Genomic DNA, 23,319 nt, shown 5'->3' on the forward strand with positions numbered 1-23,319 from the left:
GACAGGGGTAAGGGGGCCCAGGCTGGGGCCACGCCTGAGGGTGCAGGGCTGGCAGCCAGGACCCTGGACACAAGTCTGGGAACAGAGCCCCAGGCATGAGAACAGCAGCCAGGACCCTGGGTGTGGGGCCAGGAGCGGAGCTGCAGCACCACCCGCACTATCTAGTTCCCACGCCTATGCAGACCCCTGCACCAGCTAACCACAGCACAACAAGTGACACAGGCTTCACAAAGTCACTTTGTTGTGTCCACACACAGGTGGGTAAGAAGATCAGGGAATGGGTAGAGCCAAGGCTTCGATGCCGCCCCGCCCCCCCCCAACATTCCTGGTGGTATAATTATGCTTCCCCATAGAGAAGTGTGTGATGGCTGTAGACCTGTTAAAGTGTTCTCCCTTCTCAGAGTAGTGTGGGGACTGGGATGGAGACTGGAATGCTTCTTCCTTTTGGACTACTCCAACACACAGCCCCTAGCACTTGTAAATAACTGATTCAGAGCAATCTGGATCACTTGGTAAGCTGGGCATAAACAAACAATAGGTGTTTTAATATAGCATTTACAGCATGGGATACTCTAACCTGGCAAGCAGTGACTCTGAAAAAGATGTGGGGGTTGTGGATCATCAGCTGAACATAAGCTCCCATTGTGATGCTTTGGCCAAAAGGGCTAATGCAGATCTCAAGAATGAGTAGGGAGGTTATTTTACCTCTGTATTTGGCACAGGTGCGACCATTGCTGGAATACTGTGTCCTAGACTGGTGCCCACAATTCAAGAAGGATGTTGATAAATTGGAGAGGGTTCAGGGAAGAGCCATGGGGGTGATTAAAGGATTAGAAAACATGTCTTCTAGTACTAGATTCAAAGAGCTCCATCTATTTAACTCAACAAAGAGAAGGTTAAGGGGTGACTTGATTACAGTCTGTAAGTACCCAGATTGGAAACAAATATTTGATAACGGGCTCGTCAATCCAGCAGAGAAACGTTTAAAAGGGTCCAATGGTTGGAAGTTGCAGCTAAACAAATTTAGCCCGGAAATAAGGTATACATTTTGAACAGTGAGGGTAATTAACCATTGGATCAATTTACCATGAGCTGCAGTGGATTCTCCATCACTGGCAATTTTTAAATCAAGTTTGAGTATTTTTCTAAAAGATATACTGTAGGAATGATTTGGGGGATGTTCTCTGGCCTGTTATTCAGGAGGTCAGATTAGATGGTCACAATGGTCCATTCTGGTCTTGGAATCTATGAATCTATTGTGCGCTGGGACAAAAACAGAGTTTGTGGGGAAACCATGCTAGAGTCCATTCATTTTAATGGAACTACAGGTGAAGCAAGGGAAAAACCACAAGTAAGGGAACCAGAATCTGGCCCCAGAGATGTAGTACCAGATTCTGAGGTCCTTACATTCAACAGTACCTTACTCCACAATTTGTTCCATTGAGGTCACCAAAGCTTTTTGCAAAGGGATAGCTCAATGGTTTGAGCATTGGCCTACTAAACCTGAGATTGTGAGCTCAATCCTTGAGGGGGCCACTTAGGGATGTGGGACAAAATCAGTTCTTGGTCCTGCTAGTGAAGGCAGGGGGATGAATTCAAGGTCCCTTCCAGTTTTAGGAGTTAGGATATCTCCATTTATTTATTTTAATTTAATTTAGAGTAAGGTTTTATTAAACCAGAATAAGAGTATAAGAATCTGACTTGTATTTTTGAACATCTGCATTAGGCAACCACAGCATATCTAAAGGAGAATGAGAGCAAGAAGGGAGAGGCCCTGCTCTTGTGTTTCTATTTTCTTCAATGAAATGTGTTTTAGGGCCTTAAGGGAAAACTCACGCATTTTTACTGACCAATATAAGAAGCCAGTTGAACTGTATTCCTCTCATTAATACAACAAACAGAACTGAAGTGGGAAGACTCTGTAATTGCTTGTTTATTGAACAGAACAGATTATTAAAAGGTGCAATTAAAGATTAGGAAAGTATCTAGTGTCAAAGCAGTTAAAAGCATAGGCATCCCTACTGACCACTTTTAAGGCGTTGCTATTCAATGCAAAAACAAACGGTACTAGATTAAGTGCTGGGCACTCACATTACAAATTATACTAGTAATCTGGATTTCTCATTATAGAACCTCTGCCAAGTTCAGCCTAGTGCCAAGGATGATTTAACTATTCAGAGTGTAAAGCTGACCTTGAGGCTCAGGGAGAAAGGACCTTAATTGCAATTTCATTGTTTTTTTCATGAAAAACTTAAATATTAGGCTGCCTTTCAAACCATAGGGGGAAAGATAAAATCTTTTCCATCAGCAGCTAAGTGTATATGAAAAAGTGATATATATTATATACTGTAGCTATATAAAGGCCAGACTCTGCCACCTGTACAGGAGTTGAATAATACCTTACTCCACAAGTTGTTCCATTGAAATCAGTGGCACTAGTCCCAGAATAAGGTACTGCTGATCCTGAGTATGGGTGGTGGTATCTGGCTCCAGGGATATGTAGTTCTGAATTTCCAACACCTGATTAAGAGATAAATATTCTTTTTTGTTATCAGTTATGTTCTGAAGCAAATGGACTTTTAAGACATGCAGACTGGGACGAGAGACAAAAGAAAGAAAAGGGCACGAATGATAAGTTATCAAAATGGAATTGTACTGAATTATTTGATTATAATTCTTTTTCTTTATAATATTTTACTGTACAGTTCATCTAAAACAGCATTAAAGTTACCTAGTGAGATAACCTCATACAACAGGCACTGGTCAGCATGTGCTTTATACTCATGAATGCATTTAATTATTTTTCAAGAAAGAAATTTTAAATTGACCCATATTAGAAGTATTGATGTATGTTAAGTTAAAGCTGTACATTTGTTCTTGAAATTGTTTTTCTAGTAATTGTTATAGCAATAACATAAAAAGCCTTTTAAATCTTCATTAAAAGGATGAAAAAGAGGTAAGCTGCTTGTTACTGGAACTTTGTGTTTAAGATTTTCCTCCTATAGGCTGACTAGAACTGTATATTGTGATTATTCCTGAGGGTTTTGTAAAATGCTGTGGAAACAATTTGATATGTATAGTTTATGATTAATGCTGTATTCATTGGTAAAGCTTATTTGGTGCCAAGTCTCCAGCAACAGATTTAGATTGCTTAAAGCATTGCTTAGATAGAATTTGAGTAACACAAACAGGCAAACAACTGTTTACAATATTAATATAAAATTGATTTTTTACTTAAATGTTTAAATCATTCAATTATCAAGGACACAGCTAGTTTAAATGTACAGACTAAAACTAGGGTCTTTAGCTCCTGCTGGTTACATTTGCGGGGTTACCCCAGAATTTATCACATCGTTGCAATCTTTACGTTACAAATATCATTTCAAAATACACTGGGCCAAATTCTCTACTTACAATCATTCTGTGGAAGCCAATGGTGTTCCCCTAGTTGAGAATTTGACCACCTGATTCTTGATTATTGATAAGATTATTGAAAATAGAGGTAGAATGTTAGGTTGCTTTCCATGTGGATAGCTCTACAGAGATGCACAAGAGAAAAGGTACTCACTAGTGCTGGGTAAACCATAAACGTTAGCAACAAAAAGACCTAGTAGGTCACCCCTTGGATTCAGTAGTGTCCTGTACAATAATAAAAATGTTATAATAATGATAATAGTACAATTATTATTATGTATGTAGTGCCAAAAGCATGCTAGGGTGCTTTACAGGAAGTAAGAAAAAAGGGTCCCAGTAGAACCTATGGCCTAAAAGGAACAGAGGAAGACAAAGAAAGAAGACAAACTACAATAAAAAGCAGTGATGCATGATAGTGTATGTCCTGTTAGATACATATTTTTTTGATAGATTGATGTATTTTCCATGTTTCCTTCCTATTATAAACAACATTTGGTCAAGGGATGACAGCAAGTGTTTAAAGGGGCTGGTGGAGACAAATGCATTTTCAGGAAATATTTGAAAGAGGAGAGGGTAAAGGTGTAACTGACAAGGCCAGGAAGAGCCTAGGGATCCCAATGTAAAGGGCCAAGTGGAAACTCCCAGAACAGTCAGCTGTGACAACTGGTATATGCAAAATGCCAATTGGTTGATACTGTAATTTTATTTTCACATTTGCAGTCCTGGCATGAGTAGTATCAAAATAGGGAGGGTTTAGTGCATCAAAATCTATATTGGATAATGATCATATTACTTAATAATTCAATCTACACCTTATATGAATAATAATAATAATTATTATTATTAATTTATTTTATCTAGCCAGATTGTGTTACTCATGTTGAGAAGTGCCTTATTCCACAACTATCATTTACCACATTGGGGCTTTCGTGGTGTGAAGTACTGTTCAACGTGACTGCAGTCATCTTGATCTCAGAGCATTATTTCTTCTTATTATTAGCATTTATAAGGTTTCCAAGGGTTAGGGAAGAAACAAACCAAACAAAAGAAGCAAAAACCCCACAAACAAACAAACAGGCCCTATAAAAACACCAAGGAGGTTGAGAGAGGGACAGATACCAAAGAGAGAATATTTGATGCATGGACAGGTGCAGGAATAGTATCATATGCCCACACAGTGCATTGCAAGTATTTGTAATTGTACTGAAACCCCACATTAACAGCTTGAGTTTTGGCAAGCGACTCTAGGCTCAGAGCCACAGAGATCCGTTTTCTCATACAGTACCTCTCCTAAGCCAGCCTGGTAAAATCCAGTGATTAGCAGCGGTGCTAGTGCAGCTGTTGTGGAGGGCGAATATAGTGATGATATTGATGACATTACTCATTTCTCCTGTAGGCTTAGAAATGGAATGAGGATTTGCCTTTCATCATTGCATCATCCATCTTATGTAGTCTGGCCTAGGTGCTGGCACTAAGCCTGCTGCTACTAATTTTATTCTCTCTTGATCTTTTTTGCTTCAGCTGCTGTGACTAAAAATTTATTACAGTATTCATTAAAAAAAGTTTTGCTAATATTGAAGGCGGGCTTTTGTAGCTGTCACCCTAGAACCAGACCCTCTAGAGTGCTGCCAGTTGCCAATTTGTTTTGTTTGTTCTTTCAAAATAGCAAATGCTATCTGTTACATATTTCTAACTCTCTTCTAATATAATGTACTGATTATTCAATAAACAATGCATTTGCGTTGTGAAAAGAACAGGAGTACTTGTGGCACCTTAGAGACTAACAAATTTATTTCAGCATGAGCTTTCGTGAGCTACAGCTCACTTCTTCGGATGCATAGAATGGAACACACAGGTAGGAGTCCATTCTGTACATCCGAAGAAGTGAGCTGTAGCTCACGAAAGCTCATGCTGAAATAAATTTGTTAGTTTCTAAGGTGCCACAAGTACTCCTGTTCTTTTTGCGGATACAGACTAACACGGCTGCTACTCTGAAACTTCGCATTGTGAGTTACTTGTACTGAATGTAATGCTAAGGGAGATTAGAGAGGCTTCCAAAATAAAGAACTTGATAATAGTGGGGGATTTCAGTTATTGCCATGTTGACTGGGTACAAATCACCTCAGGACGAAATGCAGAGACAAAATTTCTCAATACTTTAAATGACTGCTTCTTCGAGCAGCTGGTACAGGAATCCACAAGGGGAGAGGCAATTCTTGATTTAGTCCTGAGTTGAGCACATGACCTGGTCCAACAGGTAACTATAACAGGATCGCTTGGAAATAGTGACGATAATGTAATAACATTCCTGTAGTGGGAAGAAAACCTCAACAGCCCAACACTGTGACACTTAATTTCAGAAAAGGGAACAATGCAAAAATGAGGAGGCTAGTTAAACAGAAATTAAAAGGTACAGTGACTAGAGTGAAATCGCTGCAAGCTGCATGGATACTTTTCAAAGACACTATAATAGAGGCCCAACTTAAATGTATACCCTAAATTAAAAAATACACAGTAAAAGAACTAAAAAAGAGCCACCGTGGCTTAACAACTATGTAAAAGAAGCAGTTAGAGATAAAAAGGCACTTTTAAAAGGCACTTTTAAAAAGTGAAAGTCAAATTCTTGTGAGGTAAATAGAAAGGAGCAGAAACCCTGCCAAATTAAGCGTAAAAACGTAATAAGAAATGCGAAAAAGGAGTTTGAAGAACAACTAGCCAAAAACTCAAAAGGTAATAACAAAATATTTTTTAAGTACATCAGAAGCAGGAAGCCTGCTAAACAATCAGTGGGGCCTCTGGACGATTGAGATACAAAAGGAGCGCTTAAAGACAATAAAGTAATTGCGGAGAAACTAAATGAATTTTTTGCTTCATCATTTTTTGCTGAGGATGTTAGGGAGATTCCCAAACCTGAGCCATTCTTTGTAGGTGACAAATCTGAGGAGTTGTCACAGATTGAAGTGTCACTAGAGGACGTTTTGGAATTAATTGATAAACTTAACAGTAATAAGTCAACGGGTGAATGCCATCTGATCGAAGAGTTCTGAAAGAACTCAAATGTGAAGTTGCGGAACTATTAACTATGGTTTGTAACCAGTCCTTTAAATCAGTTTGTGTACCCAATGACTGGAAGATAGCTAATGTAATGCCAATATTTTAAAAGGGCTCTAGAGGTGATCTCAGCAATTACAGACCGATAAGTCTAATGTCAGTACCGGGCAAATTAGTTGAAACAATAGTAAAGAATAAAATTGTCAGACACATAGAAGAACGTAAATTGTTGGGCAAAAGTCAACATGGTTTCTGTAAAGGGAAATCGTGTCTTTCTAATCTATTACAGTTCTTTGAATGGGTCAACAAACCATGTGGACAAGGGGGATCCAGTGAACATAGTGTACTTAGATTTCAAGAAAGCCTTTCACAAGGTCCCTCACCTAAAGCTCTTACATAAATTAAGTTGTCATGGGATAAGAGGGAAGATCCTTTCAAGGATTGAGAACTAGTTAAAAGACAGGGAATAAAGGGTAGGAATAAATGGTAAATTTTCAGAATAGAGAGGGGTAACTAGTGGTGTTCCCCAAGGGTCAATCCTAGGACCGATCCTATTCAACTTATTCATAAATGATCTGGAGAAAGGGGTAAACAGTGAGGTAGCAAAGTTTGAGGATGATACTAAACTGCTCAAGATAGTTGAGACCAAAGCAGACTGTGAAGAACTTCATAAAGATCTCACAAAACTAAGTGATTGGGCAACAAAATCGCAAATGAAATTTAATGTGGATAAATGTAAAGTAATGCCCATTGGAAGAAATAACCCCAACTATACATACAATAAGATCTTGGAGTCATTGTGGATAGCTCTCTGAAGACATCCACGCAGTGTGCAGCAGCAGTCAAAAAAGCAAACAGGATGTTAGGAATCATTAAAAAAGGGATAGAGAATAAGATGGAGAATATATTATTGCCCTTATATAAATCCATGGTACGCCCACATCTTGAATACTGCATACAGATGTGGTGTCCTTATCTCAAAAAAGATATACTGGCATTAGAAAAAGTTCAGAAAAGGGCAACTAAAATGATTAGGGGGTTTGGAACGGGTCCCATATGAGGAGAGATTAAAGAGATTAGGACTTTTCATCTTGGAAAAGAGGAGACTAAGGGAGGATATGACAGAGGTATATAAAATCATGAGTGGTGGGGAGAAAGTGAATAAGGAAAAGTTATTTACTTGTTCCCATAATATAAGAACTAGGGGCCACCAAATGAAATTAATGGGCAGCAGGTTTAAATCAAATAAATCAATAAAAGGAAGTTCTTCTTCACACAGCGCACAGTCAACCTGTGGAAGTCCTTGCCTGAGGAGGTTGTGAAGGCTAGGACTATAACATTGTTTAAAAGAGATCTAGATAAATTCATGGAGGTTAAGTCCATTAATGGCTGTTAGCCAGGATGGGTAAGGAATGGTATCCCTAGCATCTGTTTGTCAGAGGGTGGAGCTGGATGGCAGAAGAAAGATCACTTGATCATTATCTATTAGGTTAACTCCCTCTGGGGTACTTGGCATTGGTCACTGTTGGTAGACTGGATACTGGGCTTGCTGGACCTTTGGTCTGACCCAGTATGGCCATTCTTATGTTCTTATGTACTGTATGTTGTGTGCTGAAATAATATGTAAGGCCTTGAATAGATAAGAAATAAGATTTCAAAATAGTTTTTGTTTTGCTGGCCAAACAACATTAGAAACCCACTTGTCCTCGATGGACTTTCAACTGTATTTTAGAGTAGCTTCTAAAACTTGGTTGTTACACGGCTGTAGATGTGGCCTGAAAATCCAGAGGAGAATCAGAACAACAACAAGTGTTTTTTATTAAGAGTGAGAGATTAAATCAACTCACTGGACCTGAAATTGCATGAGTAGGTGAGGCAAAATTCCAGTTCATCTTAGTTTCAAAATATTCCTTCTCTCACTGAAGCGCCAGAGCAGGACAGGAAATCACAAACATCACATCGCATCAGAACAAATGCTCATTGCCTGATCATGAAAGCAGGACACTGCAATCTAATAATGACTCAGAGCATTTTAAACAAAAGAACTCTTGTATGGGCTAGCACTACTTTCCACCAAACCAAAAACTAAAATAAAATAAAAATCTGAGTATACAGAAATTGTAACTGTAATAAGTAGAGGTATGTGAATAGTGCAAAATTTGTTCTTGAAATAGGCTTCAATTTAACAAGCACTGCACATAGTCATGTCCTTAACTTTAAGATATGAGTAATCCCATCCCTATTCAGCAAAATATTTAAGTATATGATTAAAGCTGAACACATCCTTAAGTATTCTGTTGAGCTGAGGCCACAGTCACTTGAATTTTTCAATCAATCCTTACATCTCTTTTGTGATAGTTTTCTGTGAATATCTAAGCAACTGGTTCTTATGGCCACAAATACTGACAGAAGAGTATGCCAAAGTTGCATGGGTCAATATTAATGGTAGGCAAACTTATTATTTGCATGTGCAATTAACTGCAGTGGAAGTACTTGTGCATGAGTCCAGTTAGGAAACAGAAATAATACCACGTGACTGATCTGCCCAGTGGTGGCTGAGCAACATGGCTTGTTGAATCCTAGAATAATGATAATACAACAATAGAAACAATTCAAACAGTAAAAAAAAAAAAAAAAAAAAAAAGGGGGGGGGGAAGCTGTCATCTGCTGTTGGAAACATCACCTGCAGAAAAAAGGGGCTACATTAATCAGGTAAGTGCTGTGTTGTGAGTTGTTTTCTCACTTCTTGTCACCAGTTACTTTAACAATTGTGTTTGCTTGACATGGTAATGTGGTGTATAGAATCTAAGTGAAAGTTGCCAAACTATTCTTATTTTATTATTACTGTTCTCTTTTGTTGTTTATGACTTCTGTTGTTGGTTTCAATACACTTGATGCTGGGTGTGGTGAGCTGAAGCCCTTGCCCTGGGAGGAGGAATTCTCTATATCCCTTAGGTTACTAGCAGTGGTTACCATTCTTTTTTCCCCATACTGCTTGAGTATCTTTCTGCTGCTTGTGTATGTAAGGCTGTTCTGCAAAAATAACATCAGGAGAGTGCACTGGACAATCCAAATCCTGCTTAGCTTAGTTTCATCAATTGTTGTTGTTTGTGTTGCTTAGGGTACCAAGGCGTTGCTGCTGCTAGCTTTTCCTTTCTGAGCTGCTCTAAAATCTGCTATCCACTCCTTCCTCCCCCAGTTGTAATACTGTACATAGAAACTAAATGAATTATTGCCAGATGACCCAAGACGATTTGCTGGCATATCTACAGTATATTCCCCCTCCACCAAAATGCCTTCTGTAGACCAACAGAAACAACATAAACAACATCAACAAAACACTTGCATCTGTACTTACATGTGTGTTCAGTTCATATTCATAGAATCATAGAGTATCAGGGTTGGAAGGGACCTCAAGAGGTCATCTAGTTCAACCCCCTGCTCAAAGCAGGACCAATCCCCAACTAAATCATCCCAGCCAGGACTTTGTCAAGCCTGACCTTAAAAAACTCTAAGGAAGGAGATTCCACCACCTCCCTAGGTAACCCATTCCAGTGCTTCACCACCCTCCTAGTGAAAAAGTTTCTCCTAATATCCAACCTAAGCCTCTCCAACTGCAACTTGAGACCATTACTCCTTGTTCTGCCATCTGGTACCACTGAGAACAGTCTAGATCCATCCTCTTTGGAACCCTCTTTGAGGTAGTTGAAAGCAGATAATAGATCTCCCCTCATTCTTCTCTTCTGTAGACTAAACAATCCCAGTTCTCTCAGCCTCTCCACATAAGTCATGTGCTCCAGCTCCCTAATCATTTTTGTTGCCCTCCGCTGATCTCTCCAATTTTTCCACATCCTGTTTGTAGTGTTGGGCCCAAAACCGGACACAGTACTCCAGATGAGGCCTCACCAATGTTGAATAGAGGGGAATGACCAGGTCCCTCGATCTGCTGGCAATACCCCTACTTATATAGCTCAAAATGCCGTTAGCCTTCTTGACAACAAGGGCACACTGTTAACTCATATCCAGCTTCTCATCCACTGTAACCCCCAGGTCCTTTTCTGCAGAACTGCTGCCTAGCCACTCGGTCCCTAGTCTGTAGCAGTGCATGGGATTCTTCCATCCTAAATGCAGGACTCTGCCCTTGTCCTTGTTGAACCTCATCAGATTTCTTTTGGCCCTATCCTCTAATTTGTCTAGGTCCCTCTGTATCCTATCCCTACTCTCCATTGTATCTATCACTCCTTCCAGTTTAATGTCATCTGCAAACTTGCTGAGGGTGCTCTCCATGCCATCCTCCAGATTATTAATGAAGTTATTGAACAAAACCAGTCCCAGGACTGACCCCTGAGTCACTCCACTTGATACTGGCTGCAAACTAAATATGGAGACATTGATCACTACCCATTGAGCCCGACGATGTAACCAGCTTTCTATCCACCTTATAGCCCACTCATCCAGCCCATACTTCTTTAACTTGCTGGCAAGAATACTGTGGGAGACCATATAAAAAACTTTGCTAAAGTCAAGGAATAACATGTCCACCGCTTTCCCCTCATCCACAAAGCCAGTTATTTCATCATAGAAGGCAATTAGGTTAGTCAGGCATGACTTGCTCTTCGTGAATCCATGCTGACTGTTCCTGATCAATTTCCTCTCCTCTAAGTGCTTCAGAATTGATTCCTTGAGGACCTGCTCCATGATTTTTCCAGGGACTGAGGTGAGTCTGACTGGCCTGTAGTTCCCCAGATCCTCCTTCTTCCCTTTTTTAAAGATGGGCAGTACGTTAGCCTTTTTCCAGACATACGGGACCTCCCCAGATCGCCATGAGTTTTCAAAGATAATGGCCAATGGCTCTGCAATCACATCCGCCAACTCCTTTAGCAGCCTCGGATGCAGTGCATCCAGCCCTCCCCTAATGACTTCTTTCTCCACAGAGGGCTGGTCACCTTCTCCCCATGCTGTGCTACCCAGTGCAGTAGTCTGGGAGCTGACCTTGTCCGTGAAGACAGATGCAAAAAAAGCATTGAGTACATTAGATTTTTCCACATCCTCTGTCACTAGGTTGCCTCCCTCATTCAGTATGGGGCCCACATTTTCTTTGACTTTCTTCTATTATCAACAATAACCCCAGCACAGGGCATTTCCTGGGTATTATGACCTCTTGAGGTAAATGGATGAAGAATATGCTGCAGTTTATGATATCAGCTCCTTCCAGCTAGTACTTAAACCTCAGGAAATGCCCTGAGAATTTGCATATTTAATTGTGAAAATGATTGCTAATCACTCTTTGTACTATATGACCTAGTCTGCTTAGCTACATGATCACCAGGTCCCAAAACACTGAAAGTTAATAGAAGCTTTGCAATTGACTTCAATGAACATAGGGTGAAGCTCCAAATGCTAGGGATGCGCACATAAATGAATTAGCTTAATTATATATTTTACAAATATTTTAGGAGCTCATTAAAATGCTATTATACTATCACCACTGAACTTCAGCCAGAGTGCTGAGTGTCTAGATATTTCAGGTACAATTGTTCTCTTTAGAACTGCTGATGAATGACTATATGGATGGGTAGACAGAAAGACAGGATTTTTTTTCCGTACAGACACAAACTGAGATCAGTGGTTAAACAGTTATAGAAATATATTTCAAGACAGTTCTCTGTATTAGATCTCTTTAATTTTGTTCATAACATTTTTAACTGCTCAAAACCTTCTAGATTTTCTGTGTTAGAAAATATATATTATGAGTCAGATCCTCAGCTAAAGGGGATTGACATAGTTCCATTGTTTTCAGTAGAGCCATGTCGATTTATACCAGGTGACGTTCTGGACCTATATTACTAAGTCTAGACTGTGTCATGTAGCCACAGCTCTGAGTAGGTAGTGGATTAGCACAGCCCTTGGGGAGGCTGGGAATGGATTGTGCTTCCAGAAGACAAAATCCCTCGCTCAGCTCCTCAGTACACATGAGGTGTGTGACACAGGCCATACCATCCCCTTGCATGGGACACTCAAGGAGCCTGATCCACTGGTGTTACTGGAAAAGTTCCCATTGACTTCAGTGGGCACTGGATCAGGCCCCAGGTGTCCTTTCACTTTCTTGACATCTTGTGTCACATGCATGAATCAGGGACCGTATTATTTATTTCTTGCATGAACAGCAGAATTTAAATGTCACTTTGCAGTAAAATATCACATTAGACCAGAGTTACTCATATGAGAATGCTGCTCACAAGTCTGTACAATATATACTGTAATCAGCATTCTTGGGGTCTTGGCACTTTTAGTTCGAAAGATACCCCACATGTTAAAGCAAAATGCTAAAGAGAGTAGAGTGCAGACATTTTTTGTAACATGAAGCTTTATATTCCCAAGGAAGACCTTTTTAAATGTGTTTTCATAATAAATATCCATCTTCCTTAAAATTCTGAGATGTAATCAGATAGACAAAGCTACTGAAAAGCAGCTGCTCAGCATAACTGACAAATTAAGCCTAGGCATGCTGTAGTGCTATTTTTTCCCCTAGTGACATGTTTCACTATCTCTTATTTTAGCTTCTTCAGGTTTGTTTTCCATTCTTTCATGGAGCGAGCACCACCAGAGAATCATCAACTGCATATGCATGTGGTTAACATGCATTTGTTCCACTTTTACAAGACACTTATGACTGAAAACAGATTGTGATTTCTAAATACTCTTCCACTCACTGAAATCTCAATAAAACTACAAACTTGTGTTTGCACATTCCTTTTCCTGAGCCCCTTTACCTTTACACCAGCATATTATTTTTACTACTGAGCTCTGCTAGAGGACAGATAGCCAGTACTTGCTCAGATCAGTGTTTCAGATAAAGAAATCAGTTATTTAAACCAAACTTTGTTATAGAGTCTTAAAGGCAAAGGACAGAGTTCATTGCTTCAGCACTCTTACGAAAAGTGTCCGTTGCTCAAACTTACATCCACTCTATATCCATTATCTAGAATGAACTGATGAGGGGAAATCTGGAATGAGGAGCAGTCTCTGGTTTGGGTAGAAAGGCACAGCACTTCTAAAGGAAAATAAGTTTGTTAACTCTTTAAATGCTGGCATTTTCTCGAAATGAATATTTAGAAAAATTATGGCCAGAGTCAATACTTAAGGTAGCACTGAGGTTTAATTTCTAAAAAGGAGCTTTCTCAGGGTTATAATTTTGGCAAAACTTTGTCTTTGGGTGGAAATTGGTTTATTTCAGCTTAGTTTAATATTCTTGAGAATTAGCAGGTCATGATATTACAGACGCTCTATAAGGAGTAGTTAACTGAAAATATAAGCAGTGAGATCTTGGAGAAATGTTTACTTTTAGTTGTGGTGGCTTTCTTAGACGCTGTGGCATTACAAATTTCATTCCCTTTTCCCCCCCGGTTTGAGTCTCCTATTGAATAATTTCATAGGTACAGAGCTGCTGCCTACATGATATATCTATGCAAGCAGAACAAAAACATTGCCTAGTAAATGCTTAAGAAAAGGCATCTGGCCAACATTATGAAATTTGCCATAGTCCACTACTAAGGATAAACAGGGGAAAGCATCATGAAAATCAATGTGTTACCATGAAACATTTTGGCTTCAATTAAACAGCATATTACAATGAAAAAATGCAAGATGGTCTCACATGCTCTAGTTATTTACATATTGGACTGTGAGATATGCCAGTTTCACTATGATGCACACATTTCAGGATATAACATTTTATTATTTGATGTATGTATTTGATATTAGAAGTTTTGAATTATGTCCCCAATTGTACCTCTAATGACAGTAGTTGTATAAACCATGTGTTATAGGGCAGGCTGTCTTGGAACACCACTTTGTGGTCAGGAGTGGCACTGCAGGTGAGCCCCTACCTTGATTTCCTTCACTCACATATAAACAACTCCAGACAGACCTTCAGCAGGACTGGCTCTAGCCTTTTTGCCGCCTCAAGTGGCAAAGCGGGAAAAAATAAAAGATAAAGCCGATCAGTGGCACTTTGGCTGCAGCTCAGTTGCGCTGCTTCATTCTTCTGTGGCAATTCAGCTGCAGGTCCTTCGCTCCCTCTCTTCCTCTTCAGCGGGGAGAGGGACTGAGGGACCCGCCACTGAATTGCCACTGAAGACCCGGACGTGCTGCCCCTTTCCATTGGCTGCCCCAAGCACTTGCTTCCTTCATTGGTGCCTGAAGCCGGCCCTGACCTTCAGGTGCCAAACTAAAAAGGCCAACACAAATATAACAGAAACCTTCATCTCAGCATCCTAGCTGGGAGATAGAACCAGTTTTAGTTTATCTGTCCCTCCTGAGTCCACTGTTTGTCTCTGTCCAGGCCCTTTACCAGCAGGTTTCTCTCAACTCATGTCCTTTCCCCTGGAGTCAGGTCTCTTTCCACTACCTGGAAGTAGAATACTTCTTTGGAGTCAGTGTTCTGAAGATATCTGTCAACTGCAGCATATTCCTGGGGCGGTACGTAATTCCTAATATGCTGGGCTTCCTGCCATTGTTTGGAAGATCCCTTTGCAGAGACTAGGCCTTCCTGGATGCTTCCTTCAGCAGTTTTCCTGTTAGAAATCTCCTCTCTTTAGGAGCAACTCCTAGACCTCAAGCTCTGATGGGGTTTCTGGAGGACACCCTCTAGGCTCACTGCTCCAGGAACGCACCTTCTAGGCTCCCTATTCTGGTGAGCTCACCTGATCAGCTCTCCTTCAGAGCTTCCTATCTCCTTGGGAGTGCCTTCTCTAAGGGATCTTGGCCAACCTTTTTACTAGCTCCAGGTGCTCGTTTACTAATTTACCATTAAGCAGCCACTTGGGGCAGTCAGTTACCTCCAAGTGTGCCTTCAGAAGGCAGCTAAGGGCAAACTGGGCCCTGATTCCCCTTAAAGGGTCCATTCTCCTCATGACACCAAGTAATTGCATGGTGCCATCAAATTTCAAAGTGCTATGTGTGACAATAGATATACTGTTTCCTTGGCATCTGGCATCTGGCAGGAAAAGGCTGGGGAAGATGATAGGTGGAAATCGGACAGTGAAGCAGAGAGAGAGAAAGAAAGAAAGATTGAGAAAAAGAAGCTTTAGGGAGCACAATGTTGCCTCATGCTAATAAAGTCAGTTCAGTTAGGTAAATGACTCTGTGAATCTTTACCATTTTGATTCAACATCAAGTAGTGGAAGATGCATAGTGGCATGTAGCTGTATAATCCCAATTAGCCACATAGAGCTATGTAGGTCTATGGTGCCATATAGTTACATAGTGGACTATTTCAATGCCTGAGCTGTAAAGCAGTCCCACTGATGAAGAATATTTTCTCTGTTAACTTCCAATTGGTGACTTAACCTACATGAAGAGGTAGCCTATTTTCATTGCTTTGTAATCAGGAATCTGTTTTAGAGCAAGGTCTGAAAAGAGGTGAGAAATGTTAAAACGCTTTCATAAAAGGGATCCTTTAAAATATTTATAAGTCATAACTGATTTACCTGTAAATTCTCAGAAAAATGCATTCAGTACTCAAAGGGTAAGTGCTGTAATTTTGGTGTGGATATACTATATTATCAGACACAGCAAAGAGGTTTAGTTCCTTCTTCAATTTCAAATTTCAACTAAACCTTAACTATGGAGCCTTTGTAATAAAAATCAACTTTGAACAACATCCAGGCCCTTTAAACTTTGGAATTGGAGCAATTGTACTGTCTTTTAATTTATAGACTGATCATTCTGAAATATTTAAACAAAGAATCCCATCACCACAACAGACGTACAGTGAGAAATTAATTCCTGGTGTAACTCCACTGATTCCAATTTTTCCCCCTTGCTAATGCTAAACAGCAGTAGATTTAAAGAGTGCAAACTTACCATTGTGGATGTTGATATTACATCAGTTAATTCCATCAAACTACTATCAAAAAGAAAGGCAGACTTAAAGCAGCACTTCCGTTAGCATAGAGGTTCATATATCAACTTCTGAGATTATCCAGCCTGGAATTTGTTTTCAAAGACAAACGAGTCTTACTGTGAGATGTAAAATACAAAAACACGCAGTGGCATTTACTTCTCTGATCAATTTGTTTAAATGTCATCCTCTGGACACAGTTGTTTAACAGAAAGCAAAATGTTTAAACTTAAATTCTGGGGAATGAAGGACTTCCTCAAGTCACATCCCTGGTGAGAAGAAACAAATGGAAAATTGAAGTTAAAGGACAGTAAGGATTGATAGATGGCAAGAAGTTATGACAGGATGAGTAGGAAAGTAAGTTTTTTTGGAGCCACAGAGAGCTCCTGGTTAAAAGTATGTAAAATGCATTAACAGGTGTGTTGTAAACAAGACATGAGAAGTCATTCTTCCGCGCTGGTTAGGCCTCAACTGGAGTATAGTGTCCAGTTCTGGGCACTGCATTTCAAGAAAGATGTGGAGAAATTGGAGAGGGTCCAGAGACGAGCAACAAGAATGATTAAAGGTCTTGAGAACATGACCTATGAAGGAAGGCTGAAAGAATTGGGTTTATTTAGTTTGGAAAAGAGAAGACTAAGAGGGGACATGATAGCAGTTTTCAGATATCTAAAAGGGTGTCATCAGGAGGAGGGAGAAAACTTCTTCACCTTAGCCTCTAATGATAGAATAAGAAGCAATGGGCTTAAACTGCAGCAAGGGAGATTTAGGTTGGACATTAAGAAAAAGTTCCTAACTGTCAGGGTAGTTAAACACTGGAATAAATTGCCTAGGGAGGTTGCGGAATCTCCATCTCTGGAGATATTTAAGAGTAGGTTAGATAAATGTCTATCAGGGATGGTCAAGACAGTATTTGGTCCTGCCATGAGGGCAGGGGACTGGACTCGATGACCTCTCAAGGTCTCTTCCAGTCCTAGAGTCTATGAATGGCCTCTGTAATGGCCGTGCTATTGAATGTACGTTATATATTCATGTTGTTTATTGCTTTATATTGTTCCATACCAAAATTTTTAGCAAAAAAGCCCTCTCAATCAATAAATACAAAGAAAATGTGACTTCAGCAAGTAACTCAGGCCGGTAAAATAAACCAGCCATTAACTCAAAAACTATTTCAGCTTCACAGGGATGTCGCTCCCAAAACATCTAATCTATTTGGAACATTTAACCATCCACAAATGCCAGAGAAAATAGTTGGGCTTTTCAGCATGCCCTGAAAGTGAATGTATTCGAGTAACTTTGAACCAGCATTGGGAATGAATTCAAAAGCCAGAGCCAAAAGCTATCAGAAGCTCATTCTCCTGTAAACCATGGGGCCTCCAGATCAAGCACCTCTGCTATTTGCAAGCTCAGGTATCTAGATATTGTGAGATTTATCTGACCACAACCTTCTCAATAACTGTATCCAAAAAGGGAAGTTTCAAAACTAGCCAATAACTAGCCAGATTGTCTGTATCAAGACATAGTATTTTTAGCTTTTTGGCAGCATTTCGGCGGGAACGCCTCTTGACGTTGCAGCTTCTCGGCGGCATTTCGGTGGATGCTTGTCCACCAGTCAAGGTCCTCGGTGGCTCGTTGTCCAGCGCCCACCACCCAGAAAAGGTTGGGAACTTCTGATCTGTAGCATCTCTATAGCACCATATAGTCCATGGGTGGGCAAACTTTTTGGCCCAAGGGCCACATCTGGGTGTAGAAATTATATGGTGGGTCACGAATGCTCATGAAATTGAGGGTGGGGTGCGGGAGTGGGTGAGGGCTCCGGGTGGGGGTGCGGGCTCTGGGGTGCAGGAGGGGAATCAGAGCTGGGCCATGGGAGGAGGTCAGGGTGCAGGCTCCAGGCGGCGCTTACCTCAAGCAGCTCCTGGAAGCAGCAGCAGTCCCCCCCGGCTCCTACTCAGAGGTGCAGCCAGGTGGTTCTGAACACTGGCCTGTCTGCAGGCGCTGCCCCTGCAGCTCCCATTTGCCCCATTTGCTGGCCAACAGGAGTTGCGGGGAGGCGCTTGAGGCGGGGGGGCAGCGTATGGAGTGGAGCCGCGTAGAGCAAGCCCCTGACCCCGTTCCCTGGCAGGAGCTCGAGGGCCAGATTAAAATATCTGAAGGGCCGGATGTAGCCCCCGGGCCATAGTTTGCCCAGCCCTGATATAGTCAACGGGACTGTTTGCGGAGTAAGGTAGCTCTAAACACGAGTGGCTGTCAGGTTCTTGATTATTAATTTATTATAACTGTTATTTTAAAAAACATTTATTTAAGGACTACTAAACATGAGTAAGGGTGGCAGATTCTCTTGTTCATAGTCCATTTGAATAATCAAAGTGGAGACTGCATTATCTTTCCATAGTTCACTACCATCTATGAGATTTTCTGAAGTAATTTTCTACAACTTGGATTTTTCTTGTGTAGTCACTTTACACTCTTTCCATATTAATAGAGGGACCTGGAATCTCAATCTTACCTAAGAAAGGCACTTAGAGCATCAATTGATATGCTGTTAGAAACTTGCATCTTTACATGCAGCGCTGCCAAACAAATTCCTATTATCCTATTTTCTGGGAATATTTCTGGTTTACTGCCAGCAATAAACAGACAATACCATGTGTGGGTCCAATTCCTTGGTTTATCCCGTAAAACTTTACCCATATCCTGTGGTGGCTGTTGACTTTTTTGACAGGTGAGGCACAAATTACAAAATAATTATTTCCACCACTGCCCAATGTGAAATGTAATAGTTATTGAAAGCATACGTTATTTTTAGTGAAGCAGCAGCAGGCAGACCTGGGAGCTGGGGCTACCAGCGTGGGCTCCTCCTGTGGGGGAGGGCACTGGGAAGGCACAGGGAGTAGGCCTATCCCTGCCCCCTGCAAACCCCTTGCAGCTCAGGCTTAACTGCAGTGGCTTTACCAATCCATAGTTACCACTGCAACAGCCTTATAATTTAACTCCATGATGTGGTAAATTGCCAGAGTAACAAGACAGCTTCATGGGGCACTATTAGCGACATCAAGAATTGAGTCTTGCGCAGCACATTTTTCAAACTTTTTGGTGTTGCATTTCCCCTACTGGAGAGAATGAACTGTGATATTTAAATCAAATCACAATTTGTACCTTAATTAGTACATATTTATCAGTTAAATAAATGAACATGAAAAATTTATTTTGTAGCTTTTGAGAATTCTTGGTTATTCTGTGCCTGACTTGTCTGGGCTGATGAGCTGCCACTTCCAATTTCTATGTTAAAGCCAACCATGCTATTTTTCCTCAGAAAAACCTGAACCTACTTTTCATTATAGTTTTCATTTCTTTTCTTTCATTAGATAAAATCTCCACTTTATTAGTACTACTGTACTAATAGCAATGTAATTTTCCATGATTGGATTGTATTAATTATGCTACCATAATTAAAGAACATTTACATTTTCAATGGAGCTGGTCAAATTTTTTTTGATGGAACAGCTTTCTGTCCGAAAATACAATTTCATTGAAATGGAAACATATTGTTACAGTACATTGAATTTGACTAAATTTTTGACAGGAAAAAAGTGAAAATGAATGGTTTTGACTTTCTTGTTTCATTTTGATAATGCTGTTGAAACATTTCACTTTGATAATGTTGAAACATTTTGAATTATATTTGTTCTCTTACGCTACTGATCTCCTTTGGAAAGTGCTTTGAGATCTAATGATGGGAAATGCTCCATAAGAGCTAGGTATTATTACCATTATTATCTCCGCCTCACAAATATAGGACAAAATATTTAATATTATATTATATCATATTATATTATATTATATTAATGTTTCAATATTAGTAAAACATTTTAACCTTATTGAAATGAAACATTTTGACATCATTGAAATGACATGGTTCGACATTGTAAAAACAAAATATTTAAATGGTTTTGAATAAAAAAAATTGGGAATTTTCATTCTGCAGGAAATTTCAAAATGTTGGCTTTTTATCCTGATTTGGAATGAAAACAAATTTTGAAATGTTTGCATTTCCCATGGAATGTAAATTCTGTTTTCCAACCAGCTGTAGTTTTCAATTAGATTAATCTTTTGAGAATCATTTTTGATCTATGTTTATCCCAAAATGAACATAGAAAAGAGGCAGCAAGCTGTAATGAAATACATATATGTCTGGAAGCCTGGCATTCCTGAATTCTAAGCCTGAGCTTTTATTGGCTTAGGGCTTGTTGACCTTAGGGGTGTAAGTTCTAGTGTGCGCTAGTGTGTCTTGCACAAACTGACCTGTGTGGAGCCAGCTGGCACACACTAAAAGTTCCCAGTTAACACTGGAATGGGAGTACGTTAATGAGCACTGCGGAAATATTAGTGCATGCCAGTAGGGTCCACACAGGCCAGTAGGTGCATGACATGCTAGTATGCACTAGAATTTACACTTCTCTTGTGTGGATTAATGCACTGCACTGACAAACTCTCACTGTGTGCCCTTGCATAACTCACTTAAGTGTTTTATCTAATTTCCCCCAACTATAAAATGGGCATAGTAATACTTACCTATGCCCCAGGACCATTGTGAAGATTAAACAGTTAATGTTTTGCAAAACTCTGAAGAGTGATGTATTCCAAGATCAGAAGGGACCACTTTGATCATCTAATCTGAATTCTTGCATAACACAGGCTATAGACTTCTCTGAATTAATTTCTGTTTGAGCTAGAATATATAATTTAGAAAAACATTCAAGCTTGATTAAAATTTTTCCTGTATTGGAGAATCCACCACAGCCCAGGGCAAGTTGTTCCAATGGGTAATTAACCTCTCTGTGAAAAATTTGCACCTTACTTCTAGGTTAAATTTGTCTAGTTTCAGCTTCCTGCCAGTGGATTTTGTTATACCTCTGCTAGACTGAATGGCCCTCAATTATCAAATCTGTATTCCCCAGGTAGGTACCCAAGTTGTTGAGCACTTATAAGAGTGCTAAGTATTAGGAAATCAGACCAGTAAAAATCCAGTAGTCCATTTAGCTGAATAGCCTTTCTCCAACATTGGCTAGTACCAGAAGTTTCAGATGAATGGGCAATGATCTCAAAGTGGGCCATTTTGGAATAACCTGCCTATAAGAAATTTCTTCCTAACCCCATTCAGTTAGAGGCTGGTTTATGTCAGGAGGCACTTAGGTTTATATCCCTTCCAAATGTATTAATATAATCCTGTCCAATGTCACTGTGGATGGTTTCCTTATCTATGTAAATGGGCAATAATTTCTTAAATCCTTTTGTCCTCAATGATATTTTATGGCCACAAGTTATGTGAGCTAATTTTGTGTTAAAAAGAATGTTTTCTTTTAATTTGTTTTAATTTTGCTGTCTTTCAGTTTCATTGAATGTCTCCTAGATGGTGTATTATAGGAAAGGCTATCTAGGATCACCCAATTTATCTCCTTTTTACCACTATTTTACAGTTGTCTGTCTTGTTCTGTCTTATTAGATGTACAGATTTGGAAAATATAAGGTCCCCTGAACCCTAAATTGTTAACCTTTTCTAGAATTGATCTCAAGGTGGAGAGTTCTAAAGTTCTGAACCGTCTAAGGTGTTTTATCCCCACTTCTGTTTTCCATTTAAAACAAGAATTGTTGATATACCATGCAGAAGGCGGTTTTGATTGCCATGACAGGAAGCTGGAGGGCTGGAAATGTCACGAGACATTCTGTTCTCACATCATTTCCAGTCCAATTGAGCACACTCAAGAGGTTACTTTGGATACTTCAGATGTGGTTCAGATAAACACCCAAACTTTTGGATACTTACTAAACTGAGTATGAAGGCTGAAACTTTTGAGGTTTGCCTGGCACCGATACTGAAGTGCTGTGAAATCTAAACAAAACGAACTAATACACCAGCTTCCATGGAAGAATGCATCTTGGATTGAATCTCACTTTAATCACTGTAAATCAAGAGTAATGCCAAGGAGATCACTGGGATTACACTGGTATGAAACCGGTGTGCAAACAAAATAAGGTCCTCTGTGCCAGAGTGACAAGGTGTATTGGAATGACGACATGTGGGACAATGCCCTTTCATGTAGATTGTCACAGCCTCTACTTGGCCACATGAGGTTAAAGGTTTCCTTTCCGTCAACTTCTCCTGCTTGATTCTGCTCAGATTGTTACTCTGGCCAGGGGAAGAGAGCAGAGGGGTTACTTGAGTAAGACTTCTCACTCCAAGTAAGTGCAGACATGGAGGGTGGGGAAAGAGGTGAGGAGTGGGAGGGTTCTTGTCAACCAGAATGTCTGGCTGGGTGCACAAGAAGGAGGAAACTGCTCTGTGACCAGGTCTGAAGTAACTTCATCCTTCCCCACATTCAGAAAGGAGAAGGGGAGGAACAATGACTGAGCCACGATTTATTTTCTGATCTGCTCTTACAGTGGAGCAGCGCCACATGACTCCCTTACTCAAGGTATACTGTAAGTTGATGATATAGCCCTAAATAAACATTTCTGTTCTATCAATACTGAATTGACATTTTCTCCTTGTGGTGATAGCTCAACTCTGAGAATGCGGCATCCGCACATGGAGCAATGGCAAAAGTGTGTAAAGGTTCTGGAAATGATGGAGAAATATCAAGTAAAGAGCTAAAGTATAAGAATCTTTTCAGCTGGGGATACATTTCCAAGACAAAATGGAGCATTAAAGCTCCAGAACACCTGCTTGTACAGGCAAAGAAAGTGTTCTGTTTCTGTGAAAGAGATTATTCTCTTCCCCTGCCTCCCACTCTCAATACTGCTTCATTTCCCAGCAAAGGACAGTAGGCTAACTCCTCATCGGAAGCCTGATCCTGAACCCACTGAAGTCCATTGAAGACCATGGGAGTCTTCCCATTGGCTTCAGCAGGGTTTCGTTCAGGTCCCTAGTATAAAATGTCATAGCTTCATAG

This window comes from Gopherus flavomarginatus, chromosome 4 (assembly GCF_025201925.1).
Source record: "Gopherus flavomarginatus isolate rGopFla2 chromosome 4, rGopFla2.mat.asm, whole genome shotgun sequence".
NCBI lineage: Eukaryota > Metazoa > Chordata > Testudines > Testudinidae > Gopherus > Gopherus flavomarginatus.